The sequence below is a fragment of the Chrysemys picta genome, chromosome 11 (genome assembly GCF_011386835.1).
Source record: "Chrysemys picta bellii isolate R12L10 chromosome 11, ASM1138683v2, whole genome shotgun sequence".
Lineage (NCBI taxonomy): Eukaryota > Metazoa > Chordata > Testudines > Emydidae > Chrysemys > Chrysemys picta.
The window spans coordinates 70825399-70847942 of NC_088801.1; the positions used below are offsets into that span (position 1 = coordinate 70825399).

Below are 22544 nucleotides of genomic sequence, written 5' to 3' on the forward strand. Positions count from 1 at the left end.
CTAACAAAATGTTTGTCAAATTATCCAAGTATAAAAATGTGGTGCCGGGGTGCACAGCCCCTGCGGGGGCACCAGGGGAGGAGGTGCAGCCATGGGGGGGGACACAGCCCCCGCTCTGGACCTGGCTGCAGGACAGGGGTGTGTGGCCCTGGCTGCAGCCCTCGCCCAGCCCAGCCGCAGCCAGAGGGTGGGGCACGTGGCCCCGGGAAGCCATGATGGGGGTGCGCGGCCCCGCTGAAGCCCCCGGGCAGAAGCTGCCGGGCAGGGGCACATGGCCCTGGTTGCAGCCCCTGCCATAAGCCACAGGGCAGGGGCTGCAGGGTCCTGGTTCCAGCCCCAGTTGCAGGGCAGGGGCACACAATCTCGCTTCCAGCCCCATCTCCAATCCCTGACAGCTGAAGCTGAAGAAGTCACGGAGGTCGGTAAAGTCACAGAATCCATGACTGCCATGCCCTCCATGACTAAATTGTAGCCTTAGTAATGTTCAATAAAGGAACAGATGTGTATAGTAGGTCACCTTCTTGTAAATTTCTTTACATGATTTCCCCCCCGCCTAAGAGGCAGTCACAGCTCTGACTGAGCTAGCTCAAGAAGGGATAGGAGAAATCATCTGAAATGATTCAAAGATTCTTTGATAGCAAATTTTACTCACCTGGACTGCAATATTTGACTGCTTACATGTCCTCTATAGAAAATAAACAGGGCTTTGTTTTTGCCCACATGACAGAGTTCGAGTCAGAAACTATTTGACGGGCTCTGATGAGAACTGAGGCATGAAGTTGACTCTCCCACAACCAACAAGTATTAGAACAAACTAAAAGATGGACAATGTCATGATTTACATAGAAGGGCAAATTGTTCTTAGAAACAAATTGGGGTGTGGGTCTAGGAAAAAGAAACTATATAAATTGTTCCATCGTAGGTAAAACAGCCAGCTTGCTAACCATTCTAAGTGAGATGCTGGCTACCAGAACGGTAACTAATTGTCATACAATATAAGGAAATGTCAACTAATATCTCAAATGAAAGCTTTCATTTTATGCAAGATTCAAGTGATATTCTGCTTTAAGACTGGTTGCTTAACTATGGGTTTTATATCAGTCACTTCCCTATGGAAGTGAGACATGGCTGCAGAACAAGTTGACTTTGATGTTCTTTAAATTGATGTGTCCTTAAATGTCACCTGCAAATATCTATAAAATATAAATACTAAGTTAGGATTTTGTTCTGAATGCCCCACTGAGCAATGTTAAGAGGAGTATTCTGTACACAAATGATCTTTTAAAAATGTACTCCTCAGGGGTGAAAGTAACATAGAAGACTTACTGTGGGGGGAGGGAGAGGAGCAGCGACGTTAAAGCGCTGCCATGCCAGCGCTTTAACGTTGGCTGTGTACATGCTGGTACCGGCAGCCACTTCTCACCGGTACACCGTACTGGCCCATACCAACCTACTTTCACCCCGGTACTCTTCCTATCTTTATCTCTCTGCACTGGTCTTGTCATATCTGACATGATGGATTGCCAGCTCTCACTCCAAAACTGTATTAGGCCATCAACATAACAAATACCCTGGAAATACCATTCACAAATACCCTTCATCATCAAATGGGGTGTTTCTATTGGGCTGCCATGGGCTTAATCTTCTTCAATATTTTTATCAATTATCTGGAAGTAAATAAACCACTACTGAAAGAAAATATTGAAGGAATGGCAAATAACGAGGAGGATAAGACAGTCATTCCCAGTGATCTGGATTGCTTAGCTTACTAAGCCCATTCACACAAAATACATTTGAATACAGCCAAGTGCAAGGTCAGACAGCTAGGAAAAAAGAATCCAGGCCACATCTACAGAATGGGGAACTATATCCTGGCAAACAGTCACTCAGAAAAGGACGTAGAGGTCAAAGTAGACAAGCAATGCAAAGCTGTGGCAAAAAGGGTTAACACAATCCTTGGATGTATAAACAGGGGATCAGTGAATAGAAACAGAGAGGAGATTTTAACTCTGTATATGGCATTGGTAACTGTGCTCACTTCTGGTGTCCACATTTAAAAAGGATGTTGAAAAATTGGAGCAGGTGCAGAAAAAAGCCACAAACAGAATCTCAGGGAAAAAGAAGAACAGGAGGACTTGTGGCACCTTAGAGACTAACAAATTTATTAGAGCATAAGCTTTCGTGGACTACAGCCCACTTCTTCGGATGCATATTTCGTGGGCTGTAGTCCACGAAAGCTTATGCTCTAATAAATTTGTTAGTCTCTAAGGTGCCACAAGTCCTCCTGTTCTTCTTTTTGCGGATACAGACTAACACGGCTGCTACTCTAAAAGAATCTCAGGGCTGTCTTACAGTGAGAAACTTAGGACTTGTCTACAAGGTGGGGTAATATGCTCTACGGAGTGAGTGAGTGAGTGAAATATCAAAAGGGCACTAACACGTTGTGCATTAATTGGCTCATGTAGACCCTGCTCATAACACAGTGAAGGTTGCCTAGAGAGCAGTACTCAACACACAGTAGGGAACCTTCAGGGAACACCAGCAGGCTCTACACAGACCAATTAATATACAACATGCTAGTGCGCTTTAGATACCACACGCCTGTAGGGTGCATTATCCCACTGGGTAGAAATGCCCTTTGAGTGCTCAATTTGTCCAGTTTCTCAAAAAGATGATCAAGAGCTGACGTGAATTACAGTGTATAGGTACCTTCACAGAGATAAAATACTAGGTAAAGGCTTTTTAATCTAGCAGAGACAGACATGAGAACCAATGGCTGGAAGCCAAAGCCAGACAAATTCAAATTAGAAATAAGGCACAAATGTTTAACAGTGAGGGTGATTACCTACTGGAATAAACTACCAAAGGCAGTGGTGGACTCTTCAATTTGTGTGTCTTCAGATTGAAAACAGGGTACCTTTCTGGAATATATGCTTTAGTTAAACACAAATGATTGAGGTCATTACAGGGATAAATGATTGAAATTCTATGGCCTGTGTAATACAGGACATCAGAGAGTAGATCTACTACTGATCCCTTCAGCCCTTAAACAAAAAACAAAACAAAAAACCATCTGGAGCCCGGTTCTGTGTCACCCCACCTAAAAGTGAGACCTCTAGGACAGAGTTCCCAGGTAGTTATTGACTTCTCAGCCCCCCATAAATATGGGAAAGGAAACTGCAGCTAGCCCTGAAGATTGGTTCTGGTGATATCTGGACCTTCTCCTATATGATGATTTTGTGGACCCTGACTTTGCACATAATCAGGTAAACTGGAGGAAAAATAGTGTTCTGCTTATGCTCTGAGAAGGTTTCCATCTCATTGTCCAGTTTAAAAAAATGTGACCGTGTATTTAAAAAACTGTACTGTAATGCAAATGTACAAGCTGACAGCATTAATGTTGCATGAATAGCCTTAAATTTGACATTTCTTGATTTGTGATAGCTACGCAGACAATGCTGTCTTTGACATGATGAGCTGCTGTCAATGAGGCACCCTTGAAGAAATGAATGGAACCACAATTTTTCTTCCCCCCCCCCTTTTTTTTTTTTGGAAGAAGGGAAGATGATTGCTTCTTCTAGGAATTTTTAGTCTTGCATTTAAAAGTGGGACATGGAGGAATAGTGGACAATTTCAGGAAGAGATTCCTGTGTATAGGTGAGCTGCATGGAAAAAGGTCTACAGATGACAACTAAAGAAGAATATGAAGGGGGTGGAAGCTTGGCTTAGGCTGAGGTGCTCCACTGCCAGAACTGTTTAGACATTTGTCAAAAGCAAGGCTTTGTCTGGGAAAAGCAAGCGCTTATCCATCCCTTCAAAAATAGCTCACTCTGCAAGGGAGCAGAGACTATTTTGGGGGAATGTTTGGAAGGAGAAACCATTGAAGCTGAAAGTAAATTACAGTATGAAAATTAAGACAGGGAAGACAGACTTTGCACAAGGCCATAGTGTGAGTGACTATCTGGGAATAGAGATATGCTGGATTTTTTTTTTTTGTAAGCAAAGTTTTCAATTTGCCTAAATTTGACCTGTGACTCGAGCAGGTCAAAAAGGTGTTTCACATAAGCTGATATCCAAACTATACACAGGAACAGAGATGACATGATTGACACTGTCAGTGAAATGCAGCCACTTCCAAGATGGAATGTAGCAATTGTTTACCACACAAAAATGTAGTTTAGCACATGAAGTTACTTGTATTATATATAGAGAGAGAGTCTCCAGATGAAGGTATTGTGGGAATTTACATGAGCAAAAAGTAATTATCTAGCACCAAGCATTACAGACTCAGAAGAGCGTTCTAGCTAATGAATCACCAAAACCACTTTCTGCAGCACCTAGCTGTTCCTAGGGGTTTCCCATATAGGAACATAAGAACGGCCGTACTGGGTCAGACCAAAGGTCCATCTAGCCCGGTATCCTATCTTCCCACAGTGGCCAAAGCCAGGTGCCCCAGAGGAAATGAACAGAACAGGTAATCAAGTGACCCATCCCGTTGCCCAGTCCCAGCTTCTGGCAAACAGAGGCTAGGGACACCGTCCCTGCCCATCCTGGCTAATGGCCATTGATGTACTTATCCTCCATAAATTTATCTAGTTCTTTTTTGAACCCTGTTATATTCTTGGCCTTCACAACAGCCTCTGGCAAGGAGATCCACAGGTTGTGTGAAAAAATACTTCCTTTTGTTTGTTTTAAACCTGCCCACATATTCACACTATGCAGACAACTTTTTTTTTTTTTAAGTGGATGCTATTTCAGCAAAAGGTCAGATTGCTGGAAATACTATTTTTCATCCTACAACTTGCTCACGCCATTTTCTTATTGTTTTCCTTCCTGTCTTTTTTCCCTGCTCCATTTTTTTTTCCACTCCCCCACATTCCTCTCCAGATCCAGAAGCACAAAATAGGAAAATAGCCACCACTAGAACCTTGTCTGTGCCCTGGAACATACTCTAGCAAATTTCCCATAGAACATCAGGCTTGTGAAAATGACAGACCATTACACTCTGTAGTTTCACACACAGTTGTTTGCCACTACCTGCAGCATAGAGATAGCATCCTGTTTCAAATGCAGGCATCATCACAAAGCTAGATGAATCTAAGAATCTCTTGTTGGAGTTCAGTGGCCATTTGTGAACCACTTACAACAGGAGATGTTTGTATGGCTGATTCTAATTTAAAGACGGTGTATAACATGTAAACATGTAGTCATAGAATCACAGGACTGTCAGGGACCTCAAGAGGTCATCTAGTCCAGTCCCCTGCCATCATGACAGGACTAAGTATTGTCTAGACCATCCCTGACAGGTGTTTGTCTAACCTGCTATTAAAAATCTCCAATGATGGCGATTCCACAACCTCCCAGATCCCTTTCCGCAGTACTCCTTCGTAGCAGTCATTTCCCATTTTGTATGCGTGCAAATGATTGTTCCTTCCTAAGTGGAGTTCTTTGCATTTGTCCTTATTGAATTTCATCCTATTTACGTCAGACCATTTCTCCAGTTTGTCCAGATCATTTTGAATGTTCATCCTATCCTCCAAAGCACGTGCAACCCCTCCCAGCTTGGTATCGTCCACAAACTTTATAAGTGTACTCTCTATGCCATTTTCTAAATCATTGATGAAGATATTCAACAGAACCGGACCCAGAATTGATTTCTACAGGACCCCACTCATTATGCGAAACACTGATAACTACTCTCTAGGAACGGCTTTCCAACCAGTTATGCACCGACCTTATAGTAGCTCCTTCTAGCTTGCATTTCCCTAGTTTGTTTATGAGAAGGTCATGCAAGACAGTATCAAAAGCCTTACTAAAGTCAAGATATACCACATCTACCGCTTACCCGCTATCCACAAGGCTTGTCACCCTGTCAAACAAAGCTATCAGGTTGGTTTGACACGATTTGTTCCTGATAAATCCATGCTGACTGTAACACTATCTTCAAGTGTGGGAGTGAAATATGTAATTAAACAACCGGCTATCTTTACAGTTTATTCGGTTAGATCAGTGGCTCCCAACCTGTTGGCCTAGGAAACAAGTGATGGTTCACAGTGCTCATTCCTCTTCTTGGTTATTAACTGTAACCATTAAAAGACAGCTATAATACATTAAATATGTAAGCAATTGCAATAGTTGGCATAGGGATGCAATGTGGCCCATCTCTCCACCCATTACTGGCCGGAGAGATGGCCATGAGCCAGTCTCTGTATTAAAATAAGGACCATCCTATGGAAAAGTCTGAGAACTCTTCTGTTAGATAGGTTTGAATGGTTATTTTATATATTATATTTGTATTTACAATTCACTCTGCTGTGGTTCCAAGACCTGCTAAGGTCTGTAAGTATTACCCTTTAAAATAGTCAAAAATCACAGTTGTTCCTGCAATGGCACCATCACTTTCATACATGAAAAAGAGAAAGATTCCAAAAACAAATATACCACAAAACAAAAAACACAAAAACCCTGCCTTTGTCAGTAGAAAGGGGGAGAGAGAGAGAGAGAGAGACACCACTAATATCGTTTTTACTCATGATAGGTTCTCAGATACTCTACAACATGGGCCATACAAGAATGGAGAGAGAGAGAGAGAGAGAGAGAGAGAGAGAGAAAATATGGGGCAGATTTTCAAACAAGCTCACCATACAACAGCTCTCCCCAAGGTCTGATCTGTAGTCAAAGTTGTACTAGTTTAACTTTAAATCGGTTTTATAATAGATTTTGTTTAGCATGGATGCTCTTAATTTGAGTTTGTGATATAATGCATCAGTTTAGGTATTTTATGGCCAGACGTAAAAGGGGGAGTTTAGAATTGTGTCAGCATTTAAGTATGAATTTTCGGGTACTAAAGTTAGACCTAATGCTATATGAACATTAATGGTTTGAAAGCAAGGGAAAGAAATTTTAAAGTTTGAAACTAATATTCAGTTTCCTAGAGTCCAAAATCTGAACAAAAGCATTCAGATTCTTTTTTTAAAGACTGAAGATACATTTACTAATGTTCAACTAGTTCACTCAATTTCCAAAAACTATTGGTTCACATTGAGCCATAAAATGTGCATTATAGCAGACGGGGGGAAATCATTTGAGAAGAAGTTTGGTCTAATGTTTCCCTTATGATCTCTTCCAAATATGAAATCTGTTCAACAGACTCTGTTCACAGCTCTATGAGAATTCTCTGATGGCCATCTACAGTGGAGACTAGAACTTTAGAATTCGGCGGAGTAATGACAGACCTCCAATGTTATCAAATATCTCTATACATAAATACTAACCTGGAAAACACATACAAATGTATAAAATATGTTAAGCGCAGGCAGACAATAGATTTTTCTAAATATGGGATTTCCCCCACCACCATCACAGTTACTTGAAATTTTTTTCTCCCAAGATAGAACAAGGCTATAATCACAGTAAGATTCCTAGAGCACATATCTTTGAGAGCCTGCCAGAAGTCTCAGGATGCAATGGACTAATGAAAATATCCACACAAAAAAGTAAGCAGTAGAAAACAAAAATTGTAACAGCTAGATCATGCACAACTCATCTTCAGAAACAACATGTACTGTGGTTGTGAAGGAGCCAATTTACTATTTCCATCAAAACAACATTTAAGGGCATATCTACACTTGCCTCCGGAGCGCTCGATCCAGCAGGGATCGATTTATCGCATCTAGTGAAGACGCGATAAATCGACCGCCGAGTGCTCTCCTGTCAACTCCGGTACTCCACCAGAGCGAGAAGCGTAGGCGGAGTCGACGAGGGAGCATCAGCAGTCGACCTACCGCAGTGAAGACATCGCAGTAAGTAGCTCTAAGTACGTCGACTTCAGCTACGCTATTTTCATAGCTGAAGTTGCATAACTTAGACTGACTTAGCTCGCCCCCACCTTCCTCCCAGTGTAGACCAGGCCTTAGATTTAATAGACAAAGCCTCTGCTCCAAGGGGACTATAGGTATGCTTCATCATATTCACTGTAAACAGTATGAAATCTGCATGATAACTATATCTCAAACAGGTGGCAATACATTTCTCACAATTTGGTTTTTCATGTTATGTAATTCTGAATCCACTGAAAAGATAATTCATTTAGGGCTAAAGTCTGATCTCTGTTATATTGGGGTAAATCTGGAGAATCTGTATTGATTTCATACCAGTGAGAGTTAGAATTTAGCCTCAAATTAGACTGTTCAACCAAATCTAACTTAAATCCATTATGATATATAGGAATTTTTTATCAAATACAGTGTATGATCACAATCCAAACCTTAAAGAAATAGTTAATACTAGAATAGTCAGCTGTATATGGATTCCCTACCCAGAAAGCTTCTGAGAGAGAAATAATGAATATAAACAATACTATGCACAATTTTGCTTGCACTCACAATTTTATTGAGTCTTTCAATGTTCTGTGTTTTTCTTAAAGCCACAGCTTAGAATTCTTATGAGAGAATCCCACCATTCTTTTTTTTAATTCATTAAAGTAATGAATTTAACTCATTAAGTAAGTTTCTAGCCCTTATTGTTGCAAAGAAGAACTTGAAATTGTGAATGCTAAAAGATCAAAACCAGAGGGCAAATCTAAAGAACTCCCAGGTTTGTTTGCTTTAATTTCATGCTTTTTAAGTATAGTGTATGACTTTTGTAGGCTGACAAGATAACTGAACATTTGGAGTTGGCAGTACTGCATACATCTTTATGAAAACTCTACATAAAGATTAGAATTTCTAAAATGCAGGTGGAAGTTGTTTACTCAGTCTGGCTAATTTTCAGAGCTAGGAACCGTTACATCAAAATTATTCACATTAAGTGAAATTTCAGTTCTAAATATGCACCTAAAATTTCCTCACACACTACTAATTCATGAGCCAAGTGTCAGTTACTAAATTAAAAAAAAAATGCTATTCAATGGGAAAAGAAATGACTACTTAAGCTGTTCTGCATTAGACCAAATGGAGTAGCTAAAGCTTTGCATTACTCAACCACTGGAGTATTTAGAAGAGAATAGTGAGCAATTCAGAGAGCTTTTCAGCTCTAAATTACTATTAATTTGCCCTGTAAAAACAGCTTAAGTTTCATCACGTTTAAAAAAAAAGACAGTTTAATATTCCTGAGAAAACTCAACAAATATCACATTTTTAATACTGAGTAGAGATACAATGGAGCAACAAATCCACAAAAAATGTCTCAAGTCCTAGCACAGTGTGCCAGCTGCAGAGATCATAACCACAATTCTCATTCATTGTATTCAATGAGTGGTGCGTCAAACATGACTCGTACTATTTCCGTCTCAAAAACTACTTGAAATGCCATGAGTTCCCAACAGAAGCACTGAATGCTCTGACCTGCAGAGCCCTCCTGAAAACAATAAAACCTTTTCTACTTAATGAACGCATCATCAAAACAAAAAAGCCTGTATTCATGAATATTTTATGGTAGACTAGAAAATTGCTTTTATAGGTTCTGCCTTGAGAACATATTAATACAATCAGATTAATGACGTTAGCAAAAGCACAAAGGCTATATTCAGAGTTTTAATGAGAAATACCAAACCCATGAATTAAAAGACAAGATCTCAATTATGAATAATAAACTATCCTATGTTCTCCACATCTTTTCCTTCACTGTAGGAAAATAATCAGTAAAAAGGAGGACACTGCATTTATTTTTCACTAGATATGCAGGGATTCTGTTCAGTCTCTCCATTTACTATTACTTTCATAACATGCTAAAACACACTGTGCTATTCTTCTCCCCCAAAATAATGAAGACATTTAGAGGTTTCCAAGAAAATGTATGTTGTAAATTAGCTAAGATCTAAAGCATCCCACTCCTTACCGGTTGAAGTCATTAAGAGTCTGGCACTTAGTTAAAATGTTACATCTGATAAATTTGGAAATTCATATTTTGCCCAAAATATGATTAATGGGAGTCATTTGTTGGTTAAGAATTGCCATAATGAACTGTTCACTCTAAACATTGAATATTTTCACACAGTATGTTTCTCATATATTTTCCTGAAATCTTTTTACATTAAATTATTTCATATTAAGTCTATATATATAGTACCACATTGCTAGATTTTCATGCACTAGTATGCTTTTTTGGCTTCTTGCCCCAGCACACTGGCAAATAGCTTTCTGCCAATATTGTGTGTGTGTGTGTGTGTGTGTGTGTGTGTGTGTGTGTGTGTGTGTGTGTGTGTGTGTGTGTGTGTGTGTAGAATTTTTTTCCTTTTATAAACAAAAAAAATTAGATTACATTTCTTCAAAATAATTTGCATTTTTCTCTTTTCTTATATAGTGTTCCTGGCAGTCTTTAAAACACTGAACGTAACATTAAAGCATAAAATACTAGAAAGACACAAACATACATTAACAAAATTATTTTAAACAAAACATCTAAAAATTTAAGAGCTCAATTAAAATCTTCTCATTTTCAGTGTAATGTTTACTTAGATACATTTTACTCAAAGGAAATGTATGTCCCATTATTAATTTTAAATATATAAATATATTTCTCACAAAGTAGTTTATGTAAGGTAAAACAGAAGACAATACCTTTGTTACAATTTGGGTGCAATGTCAACTTCAAATGCAGATGTATTAAACTAGTCTTTTGCTTTGTGACACTCTCACGCGCACATGCACAGACACACACACACACCTCAAATTCCACAGAATCTACAGAATACTAACTACCTAGATACCCAGTCTGGTTTACTCCTCACTTTTCTCCTAATCCAAGGGAGAAGCTACATTAATCTCCACAGTCTCCTATAAAAACAGCGAAGGTGAGTTTCTGCTCAAGGCTGGGGGGAAGAAAAACAAGATTAAATAGAGGACGGACATACCACCACGTGTCTGATACACAGCGAGCTTTGGAGACAGAGTGCGCAAAAACCCAGTACAAGAGCATTTCAACACATACAGTAACTCTGTAGTCCCTGGTGTATTTCAAACCACTACACATCAGGGAGGAACACACTCCTTCTGGATCAATGTATTTAAACTTAGGAGTCCAGCGCTTTCCAGAAACTATTGGCTCAACCTCCCTCCCTTCACCCCCCACCCTCTCATGACTTTCTTTAACTTTGTTTCTGACTAATGAGTTTGCCTTCCCTCTAATTACTACCATGCTAGTGTTGCCCTCAGATAAATTCTGCCAGTACAGCTTGTCAAGTGTTTTAGTATAAAATAAAAATAAAATGAAGCAGCCTGGTTCACACCCGCAGTCTTTCAGTTATTACCATCAAACACAAAGCAAAACATAACACACTACCTTTCTGAAAAAACAAGATATTTGCATAGTATGATGCACACAATAAAGGGTGACAGCTATTTCTGATGCAGCTGAATGAGTAAGCACGTGTACAAATCTCCCCATAGAATTATTTTCAGCGGTTTTCATTGCTAGATGGAACTGGAAATAGTACTGTATGTGTCGAGGTGTTTAATTTCACGTTTTATTTCCTAAAGGCTGACCCGCTGCACTATTCAAAGCCTAAAAATTCAGGGTACTATTGTCAGAACGATTTCCACACGTCAGAAACATGTTACATAAAAGAACAAGTATACTGAACAGCTGGGAGACTTCAAAGGCATGAATGCAGTTTCCAAAAAACACAGCATTAATTTGGTACAAATCATCTCTTAAATGAAATAAAGATAATTTCTTCTGGATGAAAATTTATATTTGCCTATCCTTATGTACTCTATTGGTGTCTCAAAAAAATTAAACACACCACACCACATCATTTTCAAATACCCTTTTTCTGCTTTCATGCAGTGTTTGTCAGCACTAAAGAGAACAAGGCCTATCAAACAAAATAACAAAAAAAACCCAAAACACCTGGTACTGTTGTGAAGGGTTCATTGTGCATGCAAAGCACTCTTTCTACTGTCTACACTTCAGTAAATGTCAAAATTCGCCGAAACACTAAGAGACAGTGAGATCAGGGCTATTTATAGAAACAAGCTTCTGCAGTATCTGACTGCAGTGCCAAGATAAAAGAATTATATTTTCCTGTAAACCGTAATGGGACAAACAAAACCATGGAATTGCATCATAATCATGTTTGAAAGATTATCACGTATGAGGTGTATTTAGTCCACAATATGCTAGTTTTCTGCTTATCATCAAGTTTGTTATTAAAATATGCTAATGAAATTAGCTCACATTAAACTGGGAGCCAAGAAACCAGCTATCCATTTCAATACAAGACTAGAAATGTTTATTAGAACAAAAAGAAAGAAAATAAATTGAGATTTATGTTATCATGATGTCATAACCCATAACCAGTGCTTCATGTAGAAGGGTGACCAGAGAGCAAATGTGAAAAATCGGGACAGGGGGGTGGGGAGTAAGAGGAGCCTATATAAGAAAAAGACCTAAAAATCAGGACGGTCCCTATAAAATGGGGACATCTGATCACCCTATTCATGTAGTGCGTTTTGCACTGGGACATTTAACAGTTAAAACACAAATGAAATATCAACTGCAGAGCATTGCTTTTTATCTCAGAGAAACCGACTATTAGTCTTTATTATGAGAGATTTCCTACCAGCAATGATGTCTTGGTAATGATCTTACCTGGGGACTGTATGTTACATAAAAATCAAATATTTACAGTTTTACTAGCCACCTTCAAAGTCAGTGTTTGCTATGAGACAGATGATCACAGCAAAGGTTTTTAATGTAGAGACAATGTTGAGTGTGACCAAACCAATGCATGTGTTTAAATGAAAAAGAGTGAATACTTATTCAAACAAACTATTCTGTTACCCACAACTCACTGGGCTAAAAAGACTTGCCTTCCACAGCACATTAATACTGGTTGTCACAGGCTACAGCATTTCTGATGATTTGTCCATCCTCAAAAAGCAGGTATCTCAGTTCACCACAGTTGCTATTAGTTCTACACAGCTCAACACTTGCATGCTTTGGATATGTGTGGGGTGAATTCCCTACAACCAACACACAGGTTGCAATGTGAACAAGAAATGGAATATTTTTGGGATATGAGAAAATTTCAGCCTGAATTGGAACCGAACTTAATTATCCTCACACCCACTGAAAGTTTTCAAATGAGAAGCTGAACTTTGGACAACAGATGGGGTTTTAACGTTACTTACTCATTGCAAAGAAACATCTCTTGTTTTCTCATATTTAATACAATCTAAAGCAGTGGGGCAAATTACGGCCCGTGGGCCACATCCGGTCCGCAGGACCCTTCCCTCTGGCCCCTGAGCTCCTGCCAGGGAGCGGGGTCAGGACAGGCTTGCGGAGGAGCCAGCCCAACTCCCCGGCAGTGCGGTGAGTGGGGCGGAGGCTAGCCTCTGGCCTCTCCAGTTCTGCTCCCCTCCCTCACTGCCTCCCTCGCAGTCACAGTTCCTCCAGAGCCTGGGCAGCGTGGCTGCAGCTCCGGCCAGGCGGCATGGCTACAGCACCGCCAGACCTGGTGCTCCAGTGCGGTGCAGTCAGGGGACGGGGAGCAGGGGGAGTTCGGGGGGGGGGGGAGGGGCAGAGGCAAGGAGCAGCCAGGGTTGCAGGGGGCGGTCAAGGGGCCTGGGCCCTGCTGCCAGGGACAGGGGAAGAGCAAGCCAGGGCCTCCCTCCTCCCCCAGCAGCCAAGCCCAGACAGGGAGCGAGCCCTGCCCAACTGCCAGGGAGAGCAGCCAAATGAGCAGGGGAAACACACAGGGAAAGGACTGAGCCTCCTTTCCCCCCACCCCACAGGTAACGTGGGGCAAGGAGAGCAGGGAGGGTTGGATGGGGGCCCCAGGGGGTGGGGAGCAGGGGAGATTGGATAGGGGACGGGCATCCTGGGGGGATGGTTAGGGGAGCAGAGAGCAGGGGTGTTTGGATAGGATGTGGGAGTCCGAGGGGGCAGTCAGGGGTGGGAAGCGGGGGGGGGGGGGGTTGGATGGGATGGAGGTTCCGGGGGGCTGGATAGGGGGTCAGGTCACACCTCGCTGTTTGGGGAGGCATAGCCTCCCCCAGCCATCCCTACCTGGCCCTCCATACAATTTCTGTATCTGATGTGGCCCTAGGGCCAAAAAGTTTGCCCACCCCTGATCTAAAGGCATTCGTGTAAAATGTTTACAGAATATACAATCACATCTTTTTTGTAAAATCTTTAAATTAAAATGACTTCCACTTGAATATAGACCCTCTAGTAAATTCCTAAGTTTTATTCAATCAGGAAACTAAAATTGAAGATCAAAGAACAAAGACTAGATGGTTTATCCAACTCTTTCCTTTGTATTGGAATCTCAAAATACTATGGATTTCATGTCTCCTCCAAAAAATGAAAAGTAGTGAATAGTTTTTTAGGACAATTCTGTCTTACCTATTAAATGGTCTCAGGGAATGGGCATGCACCAACCTAGACACTTAAACACCATTCCACCTAATTATGTGTGGAGGCAGAATTATGAATATTCTCTTTTGGGATCCAACAGCCTGTTTGGTGCCTTAAACCCCTAAGTGGGAAAACAAGGGCATCAACATAGACAAATCCAAGGGAGGGATGTTCCAGATTGGCAGATGTGTACTTCTATTGGAAGACCAATTATCAGTCAAGACAAAAATAGTGCTACAATCTAGAGATGAACTACTTAGAAATAGTAAGCAGTAAGAGAGACAAGTTAGAGAATAACCAGTACTATGAACTACAAAGACTGTGTCCAAGATTATTAGTATTGGTTTTAGTTTGGGTTATTTTGAAGGAAAAGCAAGACAGCAAGGGCAGGATCCTCTAACTAAAACCTGAGGAGGCCACCAAATCTTCTTCGCAATGCATAATAAAGAAGCAAGTGGAAACCCAGGTAACGATGACTTTAAAGTCTCCTCTGCGAAGGTTTTGCTTCCCTCTGGCGAGGAAGTTGCCAAGATGGAATAGAGTAAGCACAGACCCCAAAGTCCAGATTCGTGAATTGTATCCAGAAGAGCTTGTTTCTTTATTGGGAGAAATGATAGCAGTACGAAGAAAGAAATTATGTGTACGAAGGGTGATACACTGTACACTCAACTGCATTACCCAATCAGATTATCTTCAGGGCCCATCGGTCACAAGCTGAACTCGTCTAGGCACTGAAGAATTCATTTAGCCTTCACCTTACATGGCTTATGCAATCTGGGCTGGCCCCTATGCTCATTGTTACTTAGAGGTGGTGGTGTTGCAGGATGATTTAGGAAGAACATCCCAAGCCTGGCCCTCTGACCAGAGGAATAGTTAAAGAATCCCTCTCGCTGAGAGAATAAAAAATTGCATAAGGATGCCTCTGCCCACGTTTTTCAAAAATATCAGAAGCTGGAAGTGTTTTTACTTCAGTCTTTCTTGGCTGGGTAGCTGAAGCTTACATAAGTCAGTCACTTTTTTTCATAATACAGTGCGCTGTTGAATGGAAGATGAACACTGGATTTAGAGAGAGAATCTTCAACCCATTCATTGAGCTAGATATCATCATCTTTCCATTGTAAAACACAGAGGAACAGGAATTAAATACAATACATTTTAGATCAAGCATGACAACTAAAAAGCCCTTAAAGAGAGTTTGAAAAGTTTTGATGTCATTGCTCTCAAAATGATGAGGTTTCTGACTTGATTGACCCAAGATAACAGCCAAGAAGATACTAAAGTTTCATCAGGCCCATTATAAGCCATGGCTCTATGCTTTTATCAATCAAGTCTTCAAGAAACGCAGTGCCTTTGAGTGGTATCAGTCACCTTACTCAGCCTGGAGACAATGGCATCTATCCTTAGGTTTGGTATATTTGTCCATCTAGACTTTATACAGTTTAAGTCAAGTCCAGCTGTTGGTTTTATGGTGCTCTGGGCATAGCCCTCTGAAATCCATTCTAGATTCAATGGAAAAAATGTGTGGCTAAATCAAGCTCCTTCTTTAGATATTTTCATTTTTAGTGGATTCCTTTTTTAAGCAAAACTTTGTCTGTTTCCTCATCTGACACATCCAGGATAGACTGGACCTTTTCTATAATACAGTCCAGTCATCAGTTAAAAAAAAAAAAAAAATAAAGCCTTTCCTGTTGGATTCAGAGGAGAAGGAGATTTTGCCTACCTCTGAACAGAAAGACTATCGATTTCTCAGATTTGTGTTTCTTGGTCTTCCTGAATCTCTTGGAATGTGTGTTTCTAGCTATCTATTTTGGGAAAGACGAGAAGGCAGGTGGAGAGAATAAAACCGTAATTAACTTCATCTTTCGAGGTGGAGGTGGGATGGGACAGGAATATGGGCTTGCCCTGGAAGGGAAAACTTCAAATACATATGAACATTTGATCTGGGGGACATATAAAGGAAATAAAAGTCAGACACCTCAAAACATCCCATACGGGTCTCTAGGGAGACAGCATAGAGGTGATATTTCTACATCAATATGTAAGATAAGAGACTTAGCCTGTGTGGGAAGAAGAGGGTGAAGTCAAAATGACTACCAGGAACAGAGGTGATGTTAACAGAACCAGAGGATGGAGAAAGGTCTTAGAAGAAAATATAAGGAGCTCCTTTTTAGCCATTTTAATCAAGTTGTTAGCAAGACATCTACAAAGATATATATATATATATATATATATATATATATATATATATATATATATATATATATATATATATATATATATGTTAAAAAAAGCTAAAATTTATGACAGAACAGAAGGAGACATGAGAGGAGAAGGTGTATTTGTCAGCCATTGCCATAGAATTGAAACAATATGAGAGAGTTTGGTCTCCTCAGGATAAGATGCAGAGGGGAGGAACAGGTATTTTTGTATTTTTCTGTAAAGTATAATGTTCACATTAGTGTTTTGAGGAGTACATTTTGTTTTTCCTTGTTTTTTTTAGCATAATAGGTGATGTATTATAGATCCAATTTTAAATTCAGTTGGATACATTTTTGTGCCTACACTAAAAGCATTCAAAACTTTAGCCGTTTGAATCATTCTGGTAAAATTGTCGCTTTTAACTGCATCCCCACTTTAATTTTCTTATGTGCAGTATGTTCATTCACAGCTTTACATACGTTTCTTGTCACAGAATTTTTTTACACAAGAACGGTGGTTCTTAAAAGAGCCTTTGTTTAAGGAATCTATTATTCCTTGTGAGATTTTGTGAAATTATTATATGGCTAAATTCTGCTCTTTAACCTTCATGTTTTCACAGACTATGACCAGTTCATAAATTGTGTCCATAAAGTTATAAAGGTTAGGTACGGTATTTGTGCTCCATGTAGATTAGGAGCAGTATCATATGTTTATATGGTGCGAATAAAACAGAATAGTGCTTTAGACTTCAGAGGATTTGCAGTATTTTCAAGAAAATGCTGAGTGCAGTTTGTATCTGTTCTGTGCATGCAAAGAAGTGATCTGATGTCAGTAGCTCTTGGAGCACATACAAGGGCCAAGGAAAAGCTTGCTCTAATTTAAATTTATCACTGTGAAGGCTGGCAAATTTGGGGGGGGGGGCGTAGGGGGAGGCGAGCAATGGTTGGTGTACAGAAAACGGACATTATCACTTTGTCTTTTGACACTAACTACTAAAAAATTGAATGTTAGTGTCCCCTAATAGCTATGCTGTGTGACATTATCAACAAAATACTTTAAAAATGTATTCTTGGATCTCCTTAATCTAATTGTATTGAGTGAAGATTAATTCACCTGATATTTTTCATAAAGAAGCTTTTCATTTCCTTTTAAAATCTAAACTCTCAAATCTGGTTCACAGAGTTTGCACTGGAGGGAATTGAAAGGCAACATTTGTTCACTAAGCAAAATTAGGAAATGGATTTATTGGAATGTGTCTGCAGTATTATAGAATTTGAATATATCAGGGTCCCATTAGCATTACCTGAAATGTTTATAGAATTATATTTTATTTCAACATCGTGTTAAAACTGCACAATTTGTTCCCCCTCGGGTCCATTTTTTGAATGAATAAAAATAGTGTCTTGAGCACTGATCCAGCAAAGCATTTTAGTATGTGTGCTACTTTTAAGCAGAAGTCCCAGTGAAGTCAAGGAATGCTGAAATCAACTGTACTACTGACCCGCCTGAAGTCATGCATGTGCTTTGCTGGATCTGGGTCTTGTTTTCTCATGATCTACTGAAAATATTATTGTCTTGAAAGGGAAGGCAGACTTGCATTCCTTGAGAACGGTCAGATGTCCCTCTTATCATAGCATGCTGTGTTATTCTGCAATTATGTGAACGCCTTTTATTTTTCTTCTGACTGGGGGAATCTCTGGATTAGTTTGTATTTTAAGGTAAATTGTACAATTTCTCTTGAACTATTCTGTGGCTCTGCAGTACAGCTGTGCTGAAACATGATATCAATGGATTGACCAGGTCATTAACCAGCATTATCAATCTGTTCATTTACTATTAAAATATTTGAGTACTCCTTTTGATATAATTATATTGTATGTCCTAGTACGAGCATAGTGACTTCTAACATCTTCTTGGTTTTCTTACTGCTTCTTTGATCTTCTTAAAGAATTAGCATTTATAGGCTGCAGTTTCTTGACTTTTAAAGAAACTAGTTCATTTAGACTGTTGAAACAGTTGCTAAAACATATGTTCTTGTTAAATGACCATCACTGATTCAGAGACTGTTACGCTTCCTTCTTCATGGAGGCAAGATATTACAAATTTTCTCTTCAGGTACCTACACCCATTCAGCAGCTTTGTGTTGCCTTTTTTCTGTCCTCTAAGTATTATGACTTTCTTCTTTCTTCCCTCTCAGGCCTATAGAATCTATCAGTCAAAATAGAGTAGGTGCTGGCTGCATGAGTTCCATGTGGGTTTGGCAGCTGACCAGCATTCCTCTTCAGCAAGATAGGTGGTTTTGATTTCCCAGCTCTGAGTGCTCCATGCAAGCAATTCCATGTATCGGTAGCTACTTTTATCACAGAGCTCCTCAGAAGCATGTCCCGTGGTAGGGATTTGTTCTCTCTAGAAGAGGAGGGACCTGATGGAAGGGTGAATCCAGATCCGGCAAGGCAAATACATCTTAAGGCGCAGCCACAGCTCTGCATCTCCCCGTTGCAAGAGGCACTCTCTCTTTCCAAGATATCGGTACTGTTGCTGTAGTCTTTCCCAGTACAGAAGGGTCCCACATCTTGTGGGGTACCAGTGATGGCGGTACCGACATATCGGTGTCCAGAACCGCTGGATTCCATTGCTTGTAGGTCTTTTTCTTGTGTCTATGGTACTTGGTGCGTGCTCAGTCCCCTTGGGACAAACTAGTGGAAAGAGCATCCACCTCTTTTGATTTGGAGGAAGACTTGGTGCTTATGAGCGTGCTTCCTTACCTCTCAACTAGGCCCCCCAATGATCTCTGGGTATGGTTCTGCTGGCACTGGGGTCGGACATGGTAGCAGGAATTATGCTCCTTGCTGAATCAGGCTGATGAACGTGGTGGGGGGAGGGAAGATGTCCCCAGCTTGGGTCCAAGTGAGGGCTCATGACGAACTCCATGAGATGCTTCCGGAAGCAAAGAGCATGGCCTTGTCAGGTGTGGCTGGGAAAGGACTGGCAAATACTGCTCCTGGACATGATGTGAGCTTCCCGTAGGCAGCAGAGCAAGAAGCGCAGAGTTTGAAGCCGCGAGTCCTGGACATAGTCCAGTACCTGAACATGGGTGTGGGTGTAAAACCCAAAGTCTATCTAAAAGAAAGTACTAAAACTATTGACTATTAGAACTAAGATAAAATGGTTAAACTACTATAAAACTCAAAAACATGTACTTGGTCCTGCTAGTGAAGGTAGGGGGCTGGACCTAATGACCTTTCAGGGTCCCTTCCAGTTCTATGAGATAGGTATATTTCCATATATTTGGGGGAGGAGGACTAGCTCAGTGGTTTGAGCATTGGCCTGCTAAACCCAGGGTTGAGAGTTCAATCCTTGAGGGGGGCCATTTAGGGATCTGGGGCAAAAATCTGTCTGGGGATTGGTCCTGCTTTGAGCAGGGGGTTGGACTAGATGATCTCCTGAGGTCCCTTCCAACCCTGATATTCTATGATTCTAACTATCTTTTTTAGAAGTGCATCAGCGACAAGGATACTGAAAATTCTGATAGACCAACTGAGATAGAGGGAAGGCAGGCAAGAGAGACAGAAAGAAAGGAGTTATCAGAGTATGAAGAACTATTAGTTTATTTGGAAATAAATTGTTATGTCTTTACCATCTTGAGATCAGAGCAATCTCTTTGTTCGTTGCATAATAAAGTGTTCTCAAATACAATATTTCCCCAAAAGAGAGCTTGTCAGGCAGCTTTAATCTGTCACGATATGGCTTCTAAAAAAGCTTGCAGTATTTAGAATTACAACAGAGCTAGAAAAATCAGGTGCAATATGCAAACAAAAATTATAAAGGTCAGAGAAAAAGATTAAGATTTAGTGTTTTGTTGGGATTTTTACTGCATATGATTCTTTGGAGGCAAAAAACAAAGAACAAAAAATCCTGACCATCTCCAAACTCTCTCCCTTACACAATCATTACTGGTTGTCAGAAATGTTATCTAGGAATTTTTATGTGGCATCACAGCATATGTGGTTAGCAGGGTTGGTACATTTTATAGGACACTTTGTTTTACCATCTGCCTTGATTTTTATGTTTAAGTATATGTTTGTGCAAAAAATTTTACATGACTGATATCCCAATATTGGTGAAATTGGCTCAGCCTCACCAGTATCTAGTTATCTGATAGGTTATGGTGTGGGGTTCCTGGGCACCTGACCCAAAAACAAGTTATGATAACCAAGAGGCAGTACTTCCTATAAAAGGGAGCCTGCTCAGTTGACAAAGACCTTCAGGGAGACACTTGCAGGGGTCCCCACACCAGCCATAGGGAGTGGCTTAACTGGAGTGACCTGTAGTGACAGTCAGGAGGAAAAAAGCCTTTAAAGAGGGAACTGGAAGGCCCCAAAGAACAGTATTTTGAGAAAGAAGCAGCCTGGAGGAGGCAGTATGCAGGGGTGTTAAAGGGACTTGACACGAACTGTTTTAGGGGTTATGTCCTCTTTTTATTGCCCAGTACCAACCAAATGGAATAGACTGCTGAGCCCTGCGAGGGCACCCCTGGACTTAGCAGGGAAAGACCTGCATTTTAATCAACTAACACCCAGAAAGCGTGTTTATTTGATCTGCGCAAGTGTCTGGGACAGTCCTTCAGAACCCCAGGAGTGGACAAACAGAGGCAGCGGCAGGGCCTGACACCAGATGATATGAGACTAACAGGTAATTGAACTAATCACATACTTGCAACTTGTTTTCCTTCTCTGAGGATCAACTTTTACTTCTTTTTTTCCTTTATGCCGCTTTTCCTGGTGAGTGTTGCGGCGACAGCATGGAGAGTAGGGAGAACCAGACCTCCTTTTACTCCGCAACAGGTTCCACCTCCTCATGTGGAATTCCCCAGCGCTCCTACACCAGCCGGGAGATATAACCCCTCCAGCCTATTCTGGGTCAGCCTTGGAGCCTACGCCTGGTGGGACATACCCAGTAGAGTTCCAAGGGAAGCCTCCCAGGGGGCATCCTTATCAGGTGCCCAAACCGAGGTGGCATCTGGCTCCTCTCGATCCGGAGGACTAGCGGCTCTACTCTGAGGCCCTCCTGGAAAGCCAAGCTCCTCACCCTGTCTCAGTGAGTAAGCCCAGCCACCCTGCAGAGAAACCTCACTTCCACTGCATGTACCTGCGATCTCCTCCTTTTGGTCATTACCCAAAGTTCATGACCATAGATGAGAATGGGGACATAGAGTGACCTGTAAACTGAGAGCTTCGCCCGAGAACTCAGCACCCACTTCACCACCATGGATCGGTATAGTGCCCGGATCACTGCCACCAATCCACCAGTTGATCTCACACTCCTGCTTGCCATCACTCGTGAACAAGACCCCTAGATATTTGAATTCATCCACTAAGGGCAGCTGCTCCCCCTAACCTGGAGAGAACCATGACCTCTGATTTGGAGGTGCTGATTCTCATACCAGCCGCTTCGCATTCAACAGCGAAACATTCGAATGCACGTCGGAGATCGCAGTCTGAAGAAGCAAGGAGGACATCATCATCTGCAAACAGCAGAGATGCCACCTCCGAGACTCTGTACCGGATGCACTCCACAGCTTGGCTGCTCCTTGATATCCTGTCCATGAAAATCACGAACAGGAGTGGGGACAAGATGCACCCTTGGTGGAGTCCAACACCCACCTTGAACGAACCTGACTTAATGCCAAGAATCTGAACACAACTCTCACTCCAAGAATACAGGGACCAGATAGCACACAAAAGCAGCACCGGCACCTCATACTTCCGCAGCACTTCCCACAAGATATCTCAGGAAATGCAGGCATATGTCTTCTCCAGGTCTACAAAACAAAGGTGGACCAGATTAACAAACTCCCATGACCCCTCGAGTATCTGCGAGAAAGCAAAGAGCCGATCCATTGCTCCACGGCCGGGACAGAATTGGCATTGTTCTTCCTGAATCTGAGGTTCAACTAACGGGCTTTGCCAGGCAGGCTGAGGAGT

The 22544-nt window shown here is 41.1% G+C and overlaps 1 protein-coding gene across 11 annotated transcripts in view; it reads right to left on the minus strand.

Annotated features, from left to right (window-relative positions):
- HDAC4 (histone deacetylase 4) overlaps positions 1-22544 on the minus strand; it is a 438771-nt gene that overhangs the window by 211500 nt on the left and 204727 nt on the right. Inside the window, exon 1 of one of the 11 annotated variants that reach the window (XM_008163412.4) lies at positions 10560-10944. The exons of the other annotated variants lie outside the window; for them this stretch is intronic. The gene's annotated coding sequence lies outside the window, so the exon portion shown is untranslated. Of the gene's footprint in view, positions 1-10559; positions 10945-22544 lie in introns of those variants that run through there. 11 annotated transcript variants of the gene reach the window in all.